This window comes from Citrus clementina, unplaced genomic scaffold, assembly GCF_000493195.1.
Source record: "Citrus clementina cultivar Clemenules unplaced genomic scaffold, Citrus_clementina_v1.0 scaffold_3, whole genome shotgun sequence".
Classification (NCBI taxonomy): Eukaryota; Viridiplantae; Streptophyta; class Magnoliopsida; order Sapindales; family Rutaceae; genus Citrus; species Citrus x clementina.
In genome coordinates, this window is record NW_006262339.1 from 35,644,937 (window position 1) to 35,659,207 (window position 14,271).

At 33.5% G+C, this 14,271-nt stretch overlaps 1 pseudogene; it reads left to right on the forward strand.

The window, feature by feature from the left end:
- The window catches only part of LOC18046951, a 34,241-nt pseudogene extending 25,966 nt beyond the window's left edge, over positions 1–8,275 (forward strand).
- The last annotated feature ends 5,996 nt before the right edge of the window (positions 8,276–14,271 follow it).

Below are 14,271 nucleotides of genomic sequence, written 5' to 3' on the forward strand. Positions count from 1 at the left end.
AGACCACGGGGATCTAGATTTTACAATGAGTCCTTTAGTTTCTAAATCTTATATATATATATATATATATCGAGCATCTAAAAATAAATAAAACGGACGGTTTGGTGGTAGAGAAATGATTCTTCATTAATATTGTTTTGGCTTTAGACAGCAGTAAAGTTGACTTTTAATCAAAAGAATATGATGCAGAAAGTTAGAAAATGACTTCCATTCAAAGAAAGGAAGCCATTCGTTTTGTTACTATTATTTGTTTACAGGAAAAAGAAAAGAAAAGGAGCCACAAGAAACTGGTGAGCAGTGAAGGAAGCAAAATTAACTAACCACTTACTACTTCATATTTAAACTTGGAAGTGGGGGAACTGTAAACAACTCAACAAATACTCAGCATCACCAAACATTGGAACTGTTAAAGAAGTTCTCTTCGAAACCCGTAACCAAAGCCAAACATATACCCAGTTTTCGCTGCTCATATGAAACAAGAGTTGCAGCAACAAGAAGAACGAGAACAAGAGAAAGAGGCCAAGATTAGTGATAGCCCCAGCAAAGTTGAAGCCTTTGCCAAGAATGCTCAAGATTAGCAGAACTTGAGTAGCAGCAATGAGGAGGAAATTACGTCTCAAGTGTCCGAGATTTGCAGCGTCAGCGTCAGCGAGAGACTCTCAACGATGACTAATGTCACTGACATGAGAGACATTGAAGAGGGCGAGCAAGAAGTGAGGCAACGACCGAGAGTGATTACTAGATCTTCGGCAAAGCCGCCGCCGAGAAACGGCTTCAGAAGAGACCGGGTCGTCAACCAATCCCCCACCAAGAGATCCGACCAATCACCCGCCAGACGAATTGGCAGCGGGTCCCCAGTTCAGATTCATGACTCGGGTCGGGTCAAAGTCCCTGGGAGAAGGGACCGGGGCGAATACTCGGGAAGAATGATTGGATGAGAAAGGATGTGGCTCTTAGGGCTCATTTTGTTTTGTGAAATTGGGAATTAGGGGAGCGAAATTGTGGGTTGCAACGGCGAGACATGGTGCGGCACGAAGGAATCACCGGGAGGGGTGACCGCATGAGAGAGGATGTGGCTATTAAGGATTTACTGCAATAGTTTTCCCTAAAAAAAAATAATAAGAACCTTAAAAAAATTTTGAGTTTTTCTTAATTTTAAATGAGATTTTACGATTTTAGCCTTGTATACTGATGCTATACATAATTTTGTGAAACTATAGGGGACGGATGTAAAAATACAGAGATACTTTCTATTAAACTGTTATTACGTGAAACCTCAAGGGAGGTATGTAAAAATAACCCAAATTTTGTTCAATCGCCGACCTTCACTATGTTCATGGATTGGGAATAGTTGTTAATCCACTTGTGATCGTTTCATCTTGCTTATCAATCCCGGAAACAAGGACTTATCAATTTTTTTTTTAAATCTTTCATCCAATAATTTCGGTATCTTTTTACTGAAATTTTTGTTATTTTTTGAAAGTTTTATTTATAAGTACTACGATTAAAGAATTAATTGTCAGTATTTCTTCTTTGCTCAAGTTTATATCAAAGTTTAAAGTTTCTGACAAAAAAACGGCACCGCTTGTTGGCGCCCGTTAAGAAAACAGTGTGTCTTGATATTTAATAAAGAAAAGTTTTAAATAAAATAAATCCTAGTCTCAGAAAGGTTTAATTGAAATATGTAATAATCTTATAGTAAACTTAGGAAATAATATTAGATGAGGAGAGATCCAAATCCTTGCTGTAAATTATCATTTTTACTTTTTTTTTTTTCTCTAATCATTGATTAGTAATTCGTACTGCAGTGACCTGAGCTTCAACAACTTAACTGGTGGAATTCCAAATACTTTGAAGAAACTGTTGATTTGTTTTTTACCATACAAATCATATGTTCCTTTTGACATATATATCTTATCTGAATTTTGTCTTCTCACTTTTTCCCTTTTGACTGACAGTAATAGTGTAATAAAAAAGAATCCAAATTATTTGTTTTTTCTGTTACTTTTTTTACTTTCCAGGTATCTTACAGGAAATATGCTCAATGGAACATTGCCAGACTGGATTTACAGCAACGTTAGAAAAAAGGGGTGTGCTTTCTAACTATGCATAAATGTGATAAAATGTTTTCAAACTTGTTCTGTTGTAAACATTATTTCCTTTCCCCATCAAATTAAACACATTTTAAATCAAAGACGCGGGTTAGGCAAATGAAAATTTATGTAAAAAATTTCAATTTAGAATAGTGTAATGTGTAAATGTTTTGAAGCTTCACATTCAAATGCTAGCTGCATGTGTTTAATTAAATATATGATCGTCCCAAGTCATGAACAAACTGTAGCCTGCCAGCCTTTTGCATGCATCTAATTAAATATATGAATGTCCAAAGTCATGCACAAACTCTAGCCTGTCATTTTGTTGAGGAATTTTCATCAACAAAATGACAAATTAATAATTAATGACAACACTACTTGTCTGAATTTTCATCTTGCAGGGATCTTGCATACAATGAATATATATTTCCAGAACCAGAGACACACAAGTAAGAAAATAGCGTTAATTAATTAAGCGACCTTGGTTCCTTTCTTTGTTAATTTGTTTCTTTCAGCTGCATGCATGCTCATCCACATGCATAATTTTATATATATAAATGAATTTCATAATAATTTTAAATTTTTATCTTGTAGCAATCTTCCCAACAACAATTCTCGGATAAATCTGTAAGAAAATTATACTACACCATATTACATAATATCCTCCCACGTTTTTACTCATTTTCGTGCTTCAAATTTCAATTCCAACAGTTTCTGTCTATCTCGTTTTCTGATTTTGATTTTAACTTTCAATGGACATGTGATATCTGCACGCACACTATTAACAATATTGCTGCTGTAACCAGTGAACCTAAGAATCGGTATGTTCATATTCATTTATCTAATAATTATATTATAGGTGATTTATCGATCGATCAGCAAGAAATTATTACGTGAATTAATGACTTTACAAAATTAATTGATCTTATTGTTGTAATTATTTATATAGGACATTTCCGGAAGAGATTATGAGGAAGTATTGCCCCGCTGGCCAGAAGAAATCTCAGTGTATGTATACATATTCAACTGTATAGAAATGTTCCTATTAAGGATTTGTTAAATTCCGGAAAAACTGTAGTTTAATAGTATAATGATCGGAAAAGCTATTATGGTTTAATGTCCAAGATTATTTTAATAAAGTGCAGGCGTTTAAATTTTTTATACATTTTTTTTTATTATTAACTCATGCATACACTGAAACTTGAACTCAAGACTTGAGCTCCAGGAAGGCTGTCCTTTGCCACCGGAGCTGGACCTTGGTTTCATATACATGTTTAAATTAATCAATGTGTATATATGTTGCAGACAATTATAATTTGCATATAAATACTGGTGGCGATGAACATAACATCGGAGGAATTCTTTATGAGGCAGATAACTCGACATCAAATTTTTATGTTAACAAACCGGCGTACAACTAGGCATATAGCTGTAACGGATATTTCTATGCGGATTCAATGGCTGATTCACGTGAATTTATACAGAAAGTAACATGTGCAGCTGCAGTGACTGATGCACCTTTATATGACGGAGCTCGCCTTTGCCCCAATTCTCTCAAATACTATGGTTTTTGCTTGAGAAACGGCAATTACAATATCAGTCTTTTCTTCTCTGAGATTGTTTTTGCAAAAAACGATGATTACAGCAGTTCAGCAAAACGTGTATTTGATATATATATACAGGTAGGTACGCTAGCCACAAAACTTTTTGAATTAATTTTAATTTCCATAAACGCAGAGCGAGCTAATGCGAAAGGATTTCAACATAAAAGAAGTGGCCAGGCATTCAAATAATGTAACGATTCAAAATTTCACGGCTTCTGTACACGAGCATCTACTGGAAATCGAGTTATTCTGGGCTGGAAAAGGATCTTTATACAACCCACCTTATTTTCATGGACCTCTCATATCAGCTATTTCTGTAACTCCAAGTACGGTGCAAAGTTGCAATCATTGCATACGTGATAGCTCTTTAATTTTGTTAATTATCATCTCCCAATATGCCTTTTGTTGCATGCTATCAATCGCTGTTTAATTTTCAGATGTCCAAGTCAACGGACCAGGAGGACTATCTAAAATAGGGATAGTAGGAATTGTACTTGGGGCTGTGCTAGCTTTGATTCTTTTCTTGGCTCTCATGTGGAGATTAGGATGGATAGGAGACAGAGAATTGCGTGGTACGTACGGGAGATTATTTATATATATTGGAAAAATTTTCAATTCGAAATTAAATCCCAGGATGGATTTATGATTTCGTAAATCAATTTTTACAATGTTCTAAACTGATTTAGGATATAATAAATCTATCTCGAACTTTAATACTAGATTTTAAGCTTTGGTATCATAAGCACTCTATATATGTATGTATGTATGTATGTATGTATGTATGTGCTATATAGAAATTATCAGGTGAGGGATTTGGCACTATAATAAATGCGAGATGAATTTTTACAATATTGTAAGTTTAGTAGAGTGCAGGACGGATTTTAAAGTCTGTTTGCAACGTTTTAAAAATTTGTCTCGTATTTTAATTGAGTGCATAATCCCACATTAGAAGCCCACTCTATGCTATACATGCTATAGTACTTATTGCTATAGTATAAGGCTTATAAAAGATATCAAGAAAAAATATATGTATAATTGATCTGTTTCCTTTCTCATTTCTTCATGAAATACACAGTGACAACGGTCAACGTACGAGGGAAGTCTTACACCCTTAAACAAGTGAAAGTCGCTACTCGAAATTTCAGCCCCAGGAATGTAATTGGCACGGGGCGTTTTGGGACAGTATATGATGAGCATATAATACATACATATTTTACCATTAATTAAATAATTGTTAGTTATATTTATTTGTTATTTTTAATTAATTGAATTATTTTATTGAATAGGGAATTAATTGGAGATTATGGATAAAAAGGGCACAAAGGAGTTCAATTTGTGAGCATTAAAGATTAATTAACTTGGAAGCAATTATGCTTATATGCATGTTAATTCAAGCCAAGAAAACCGAACTCAACAAATGCATTCACCATCCACGTGCAAACAAAGAAGAAGGTTAAAGCTAAAGTGGGCAGCACATAAAAACAAAGCTCTTAATTAAGCCTTTGAATGGAAAGTCAAAGTAGAATAAAGGAAGGAAATCAATAGCTTTTGGCTTTTATTGTTTTCAATTACGTGGCAAGCTTAGGGCTTTAGCTTGTAAAAGTTGGTTTAGTTATTAGAATCACAATAGGATTCGGTGGCCAAGCAATATAAAAGGGGGTTTTGCTTTTGAATTAGAGGAGCCGCCAGAAGGGAGTGCAGACGCAAGGGCTGGAAGAGAGCAATCGGCAGTAGCAATATTTCAGCTTCCATGGCTGATTTTATTTTTTGTGTTACTCCCAATTCAAGTATGTTTAGCTAATTTTCTTACACTGAGGTTAAGGATGAAACCCTATTCAATAAAATAATTATCTTTTTATTTAATTAATTCCCTATATATGTTCTTTGATGATTATGGTTTTTATTTCACATGATTAATTGGATGTTAATAAAATCTTTTCATCAATTCTGTCATGCATTATTGATTGTTAGGATTAATATTCGATTAATTCTATGCTTGGATCTATAAAGTTTATACATGATTATCTTTGATTTTATGTCTTTCATTAAATTGTTTACATGGAGTGCTTAGGAAACTTTGACTCTTTGTTATTCAATGTGTTTACATGAGATTCTTAGATGTCATATTATTAAGCAGAAAAAGAACCTACATTAGATTTAATTACTTGGGCTTAATTGTTATATCCATGAGATGACACAAATTGATTTCGAGTTGTCACTCTAAAATTGGGGATTAATTAATAATTAGATAATTACTAGTTGAATAGTGGTGGATTCCGAAACCTTGGTAATTTTTATCTCATTGAATTCTCATTTGCTTTAATTGTTTTCTTAGTTTAATTAGTTTAATTTCTCTTAAAACTCAATTTGGTCAACTAGGTTAGAATTAATATTAATTTTAGATTTAAATTAGACTTTTCAATTTATAACAATCCATGTGGGATCGACCTCGTTACCACTACTCTATTTCTAGATTCGTGCGCTTGCGAGTACATTAAAATTTTCACAACAGTATACAAGGTTAAACATTAATTTTCCGTATCTCTCTCTATGTGCGTGTGTGTGTGCGCGCACACGTGCGTGCAGGTGTGTGTACGTGCGCATTTGTGCGTGAAAGATTTTCCAATCCGGGATTAAAATTCAAGACGAGTTAACAATGGTGTGAACATATTTTTACAATGTTATAAAAATATGTTCACAATGTTGTCAATTCGTCTTGGGCTTTAAGAAAGTTTGAGCTACTAGATCGCTAATTATATATAATAAGGCACCCTTTACTTTTTAAAATAAGGGATCATCTAAAAGATAAAAAATACAAATACCGACCAAATCTGCTACATTAGAGTGTGTGTTTTACTTGTCTTTTAATTTATCTATTACTTTAACAAAGTAAGGGATTCCTTATTAGAAAAATTTCTTTCTCTCTATATATATATACTCACTAGGATCCTACTTTTACTAAAGTCCAGTAAAGCTATTAAAATATATGCTTTAATAGTATAATGCCACTATTAAATCATATCGCTTAATAGCTTTTCTGAACTTTAACAAATGCAAGATCCTTGATTGGAACATAATACTATGAAATTGTATGGCTTAATGGCTTTCTCAGGCTTTAACAAAGTTTAGGATCCTGAACCAGATTAGTACTCTATATGTATGTATACATTTATGTATATAAATTGATTTTCCTTGTTAGAAATATGGTATATTAACCTGCTTGCATGGTGCAAGCATGCATTACAGGCTGAATTGCCAGATCAGACTGCAGCTGTGAAGATGCTTTCTTCCCAATCAAAGCAAGTGATTGATCAAATAGGAACTGAAGTTTATGCCCTTAAAACACTGAAACATGAAAATATTGTCGAATTTTTGGATGGCTACTCTAAAAAAGACCTCAACTTGCTCATCTACGAATACATGGAAAAAGGATCACTTGAACGAGCCTTGTTTGGTAAACCAATTTATATATTTTCATCATCATTTTGTTTCTATTAATTTTTCAGTTTAGTGTCATGTTCTAATCGGGAATCCTAAACTTTATTAAAGTTGGGGATGAATTTACATTTTTGTAAGCTAACTTTTTCACTATTTTTTTTAAAATTGTTTCACTCAATTCCGGAAAATTAAGTATTAGCTTATGTAATAGGTTCAAATTAATAATTAATAGTTAAATATTTGCAGATGCCAATTCTTCCACGCGACTTGATTGGCCAACCTGAGTCCGTATCTGCCATGGAATAGCAAAGGGTCTAAAGTATCTACACGAAGATAATCCGAGTCGTAAAATCGTTCACAGAAATATTAAGCCTAGCAATATTCTGCTTGATGGGAATCTGAACGCTAAGGTGTCTGACTTGGGATTGGCAAAGCTTTATGACGAAGAAAATCCATACAAGTTTATCCAAGAAACAGGGACAGTGTAAGTAGCACATTAAATTGAGCAAGCACAAAATGCATGCCATCTTGCACAAGCAATATCATTAATTAATTAATTATGGTCGCATGCAGAGTATACATGGCACCAGAGTATGCAATGCGGAAAGCAATAACAGAAAAAGTTGATGTTTTCAGTTTTGGAATTGTTCTGCTTGAAATAATTAGCGGGCGGACAAATGCCAAGTATGAAGCAAACCAAGAGACTGAATTTCTTTTGGATACGGGAAGAAGACAACTCAACAACTAGAGTCAACTTTCAGTTCGGGAATCTCAAATTTTATAAAGTTCTACGCAATACATTGTAAACAGAATCCTGCACTTGAAAAATTCCAGGATTCCCAACCTCCTCTGTATACATAAAATAAGGTCTTAATTTAATTTGCTAATGATGTCGCATGGCATGGGATATATGGATTAATTAATAAATAAATAATGTACACTGTGCAGGCCATGGTGTTGCATTCAAAGGGAAGGCTTTCTGAATTGGTCGACAAGCAAATGCCAAATGAGCATGTAGTGATGAAGCAAGCCAAAATAATCTTGGAGTTGGCAATGAGATGCGTGGATCAGTCACCTACTCTCAGGCCAACTATGTCTGAAGTTGTGAGCGAGCTTGAGCGCATCTCTAATTGGATCTGAACTGCTCAGGATTCTATGGTTCCACGCGGATCCTTATTGAACTCTGGACTGGAATGTCTTGGTGAAGGTTAAGCCTATATACTACGATTATGCATATTTATGTACACCGGGCATTATCTTATGTTGACGGTGCACTGCTGCTTTCAAATATTTATGGGTCGCTATAATGCTGTAAACTTTTAACAGCATTAACAATGTAATAAATGTATACCATTAGATTTAATTACTCTAATGCAATATTTGTGTTAAAGTAAAGATAGCTTAATTAATAATTATTTTAAACGGTTAAGAAAGTGGGACTAGGATTCTCTCCTGATCTGAGTACTCCTGATCTTTTACAGATCTTGTGCCATTTGTGTTTTAGTGTTAGTGAATGATTTTAATTTAACTTTTTTTTAAAATTTATTAACCACCAATCATATTAATAGAATTTGCTTAGAATAAAATCAGATCAGGAGAGAATCCTATTCCAAGAAAGTGTGGTAATATTTGTAAAATTATTATAACCACCCTTATAGTTTGAAACAATTGTACTTGAATAATATTTTTATTTAAAAATCACTTTTCAATCATTTTTTTTAAATAACTTGCAATTATAAGATTTATATATGGTGTAACTCTAATAAACAACACAACTAAATATGTACATTTAAATGAATATCATAAATTGTATAAATAAACTTTTAAGTGAGATTGTTTGTATTATATATATATTAGGACCTTTGTAAAACTGAACTGAAGCATATATATTACCTTTGAAACCCATCTGGCATATATGCCAAGCGCAAGTTGCGCAACCCAGGACACGTAGGGTTGGGTTGGGTTGGGTTTTCCTACTATTCCTATTGCCAAGTGACGTACTATATGAAAAATCCCTACATGAAATGCTTTTTGATGTACCACAAGAACTATCTTGCTTAAGAGTTTTTGCTTGCTTGTGTTTTGATAAGAATTTTTAGATTAAAAATAAATTTGACCAACATGTAAAAGGGATATCATATGATAACCCTTACAACCCGTGTATAATATGCAAATTCTATTTAGTCCTAAGTACGAATTTGATTATTATTTTTTACTTTAATGAATATAAATTAGGGTTGGGCTATTTAAGCCCACCATAGTACTTTATACACCCACTTTTTCATAAAAAACTTAATTACTAAATGTCCATGAGTTAAATTACTATTATATCTCAATGAAATTAGCCTATCCTCTCCACCATCTATGAATCCAATTAACTTAAGTTGATTTTTCTACAAAAAGAGTAGCAGAGAGCAATGTTTTAATTTCGTTTCATTTTCTTTTCACCTATATTCTTCCGAATACACTTTTATAGCTATATTTTCTTTTAATGTGTAACATTGTTGGTTAGCAAACTTCTACCTCTTGGATTCAACCCCCTTTCAACTCAAATATGTTTCTCAACTGGAGACATTTATTTTTAGAATCAATTAAGGAGCAAAGAGAAAATAAAATCTGAATATTTTTTTGGCTTTTCTTACATTTATGATGCAATCATGCAATGGGTTCCAAGAAAATAATTAGAAAATGTGTTCGATTGAACTCATTTACATGTTATGAATCTTGACAAGGATTAGACAATAAATTAAAAATAAAAGTCATATAATCAATCATAAAGAAAACAATCCAAGCGAGATGGCTAAGCCATTGGTATTTTAATTTATTGTTGGGTATGATTCAAATATACTTTCACTGCCTTAACGTACTTTCCCAACAGGTGATTCTGTATTTCTAGGGATAAAACATTTGAAATTAATTTCGTAAAGGTATATTGGCAATGAGGTGGGTTTATAAAGTAAAACATTCATTTGTAAGAGAGGTTTATTGAGAGAATGTGTTTAAAGAGTATTTTAATGGGTTCTAATAGCCCTACCCTATATATTAATATCACTAAGGGATTTTACCAATGACCCATCAAATATGTATTAGTGGAATTAATTAGCAGGTGCTTCGTTTTATATTCATAAGACCTATGACTGGTATATTATTACTACATTGTATGTTGAAAACAGAAGAGGACTAAACTGCTCAATATTAAAACTATTTAGGCAATAGAAGAATTTGCTAAACTGAAAGATTTTATTGATATTTTACAAGAAAAACACTACAACACTCACGGCTCACTCATCTTTCTCTCTTCTAATTCTTCACTCTTTATTTGATGCCTACAACAAAGAGCTTTAAGGATATTTGTAATAACTTAAAAATAATATAAACCACACAAATATCAAATTACAAAAATTTAATAACCTCATTTTACAAATATCACCAAATATTCAAGAACATTCTAGATTTAGATATTTTTACTTCTATTAGATATTTTTTGAATTTGAGTCATCTCCCATTTTCTACACAATTCTTGAAACTTCCATGGATTAAACTTTGAAATTGGGCTTGGCTAAGTATAATTGGATTAGATCATGACCCAACACCAACTTTCATCCTTTGATCCATATTTAGTTGTTGTTGGAACTCTTGAAACTTTTCGATACTAAGACCTTTTGTAAACAAATCCGCAACTTGATCATCCATCTTGATGTACAACATTTCAACTTTATCTTGCAAGACCTTTTCCCTGATGAAGTGATAGTGCACCTCCACATGCTTAGTTCTCTGTTAAGCTGATAGCCGATTGGTTATCACAATACAATGATACTGCGTAATCTACTAGTTGGTGTAGCTCCTTCATCAATTGCGTCAGCCAAGTGCTTTCTTAAGTTGTCATTGCTGCTACTCTATACTCCACTTCTATGGTGATAGTGATATAGTTGGTTGTCTCTTACTACACCAAGAAACTGTTCCAAGCCCAATTTTAAAAACATATTCAGTAGTTGATCTTCTTGTATCATGATCTCCGGCATAGTCAGCATCATAATAGCAAGTCAGCTTGTAACTTTCACTTTCACTTTCTTTTACAATATACCAAAGTTGATTGTACTTTTCACATATTTTAGTATTTGTCAAACCATTTTCAAATAAAGCTTCTTTGGATTTTGCATGTACTAGCTATTACACCTATTACATATGAAATGTCTAGTCGAGTCAACGTAAGGTAGATTAAAATTTTTATGAATTGTCGATACATCGTTTCATCTTGTAAATCTTTGCCTTCATGTGTGAAAAATTTTGCATTGACTTCCATTGTAGTTTAGATTGGCTTGCATTCTAACATACCAAACTTCTTCAACAAGTTTTTGGCATATTTCTGTTGGCAAAAGAATTTCCCTTCTTCTATTCGATCAATCTCCATACTAGGAAAGTGCTTAAGCTAACCAAGTTCTTTCATCTAGAAATGAACTGATTAGTTCTCCTTTTCCTCACCGAATCTCTTCTCCATCGTCACCAGAAATAATCAAATCATCCTCGTACCTTAGTATAGTTGTTAACTTTCCTTCACTAGCCTTGACGAACAGCTAGAGTCTAAATGTGCTACTGCCACTCTAAGTTAGAAATTCAGCAATCTTACCATACTATGCCCTTGGTACAACCGTATAATGCCTTTCTTAGCTTGCATACATACTTCGAATGAGCTTGATTCTCAAATCCTCTTAGTTAGTTCATGTAGATCTCTCGATCCAATTCTGTGTAGGAAGACATTTTTTACATCTATCTGTCATAATTTCCTTTGCTAGCTGCGAGTACATGTAGAACTCTTGATGTTGTGAGCTTTACCATCGGACTAAATGTTTTATCATAGTCTAGCCCATATTGTTGTGAGAATCCTCGAGCTACCAACCAAGCTTTGTGTATTTCAACTGAACCATCTGGCCAATTTTTAATCTTGTACACCCATTTGCAAGATATTTTATATCCTTTAGTTTTGGAACCAAATCCCAAGTTTGATTATGCTTCAATAAGGTGATTTGTTCCTTTAGCGCCTTCATTCAATGAGAATTCTTTGCTATTTATTCAAATGTTTCAGGTTTTTCTACTTTTTTCTTCTTCTGCAACTGCTATATTAACGTACTTGAGATTTAGCTTTCTCATTCTTTCAAATCTTTTAAAATGAAATTTAGAAGTTCTTGGTTCTAGTTTATTTAGTTCTTCGTCTACAATAGAGCTCTGGTGAACACTTGTCTTTCAAGGACTTTGCGCCTTATCATGCTCAATATCATCATCCCTTAGATCATCAGAATCTTCAAATTCTTCCTGGCTCGGGTGAATTTCGATAATTTTTTCCTTTATTTGGTCTTCAATTTCTTTTGAATCTAGTAGCTCTTTTTTTTTTTTTTCTAAAGACTATCATGAAGATGGTTCGTCAAACACTACATTCCATTTTGTGTAGCACCGTCCACTAGTAGGATCACAACACCTCCATTCTTTCCTCTGACAGTCATACTCGACAAAGTTACAATGATCGCCTTCTTGTCAAATTTGCTTCGTAAGTGGCTTGGTACGAAGACAAAGCACACAAAGCTAAAGGCTTTACATTTCACAGCTTCTCGTAAGGTGATATGAACTAGTTTTGGTTAAGGAAGCCTGTTGAGCACATGAGCTATCGTCTTTATAGCTTTGGCCCAAAACCTTCTTGGTACATTTTTCGCATGTATCATATTCCGATAGATCTCCCTTAGATGCTGTTTTTTTTCATTCTGTTACTCCATTCTGTTGTGGTATATTAGTACAAGTGAACTAATGGCATATCTTATAGTCTCAAAGATATTGGGAGAACTTATGTGATGTATACTTTCATCCATTGTCTATTCATAGGCAGTAAAGCTTCTTTCTTACTTCTCCTTCGACTATGTCTCTGAATTCCTTAAACTTTGAAAAAATGTCAATTTTTTTGTTTATAAAGAGGACTCAAACATATCTGGAGAAGTTATCGATAAATGTGATTATGTATCGCATGCCGCTAATAGAAGATTATTTGACATGCCCAAACACGTCAAAATGTACCAACTGTAATAGTTTTTTTTTGCTCTGAACTTTGACTCCTTGGTGAGCCTTGCCGTATTGACACCTTGCACACACCGTGTTTATTCTCACATCAAGTTGAGGCAGACCTCTAAGCTTGACTTCGGACGTTATCTAGCATGAATTTATTATAATGAAGTGTTTGAATAAAACCTTTTTTTGTTGTCCCAGGCCATGCCAAAGGATAATTGATAAATACGTCTAAAATGGAGAAAGAAAGGAAAACAAATGGATGACCAAAGTAATTTGGCAAATTACATTAAAAAGGCAAAATAGTTTTAGAGCTCCAAAATTGCTGACTCTGTTTGGATTTCCTCTACCAGTTGGAAGTTTTCCAACAATGACCAGAGTATGTCATTACATTTTTTGTGCAAGATTACTGAAGTCACAAGCAACAGCCAGAAGAATCTGCTAATTCTATCCTGTTGTCACATGATCAACAAATATGTAGGAAACATAAATCAATGTTTTTTTTTTTTTTTTGTTAGGCAGGAAGCCAACAACTAAAACTATAAATGTTACTGACAAATAACTAAGAATCATAAGGTGATCGAGGAGGAAATGATCTTCAAAATCACAATCAAATAGGAAAAATGAATAAACAGGGCCCACACTGGGACGATAGCACTTCCTTTACAGGAAAGATGATGTGTTTAACACAGCTAAAGCCTGATAAGCAGCAATGATGAGATGAGCTCAAACTACATTTAAGCAATCCATTGGAAAGCTCAACCTATTCCCCAAAAAATTAGACTCAGATCTCTGTCTCATATGTCTATATTATGCAACAAAATAAGTACAGAGGAAAAGCTGAAATGAAAAAAAAAAAAACTATTTGAAGCTCGTGTTTTATTTAACTTTGTTTCGATCTTTAATCAAATGGCACATATACAATGTAGCAAATGGGCATTTAGTTTCATTCCACCAACAGCAGTGACCCAAACAATACAACATATTTGACTTAACAGATGAAGTTTTCTTCATATCAACATATCCAAAAATAAAAAATCACCTCTCTGTAATTTTCTTGATGTGCAGCCAAAAGCTCATTATACTTC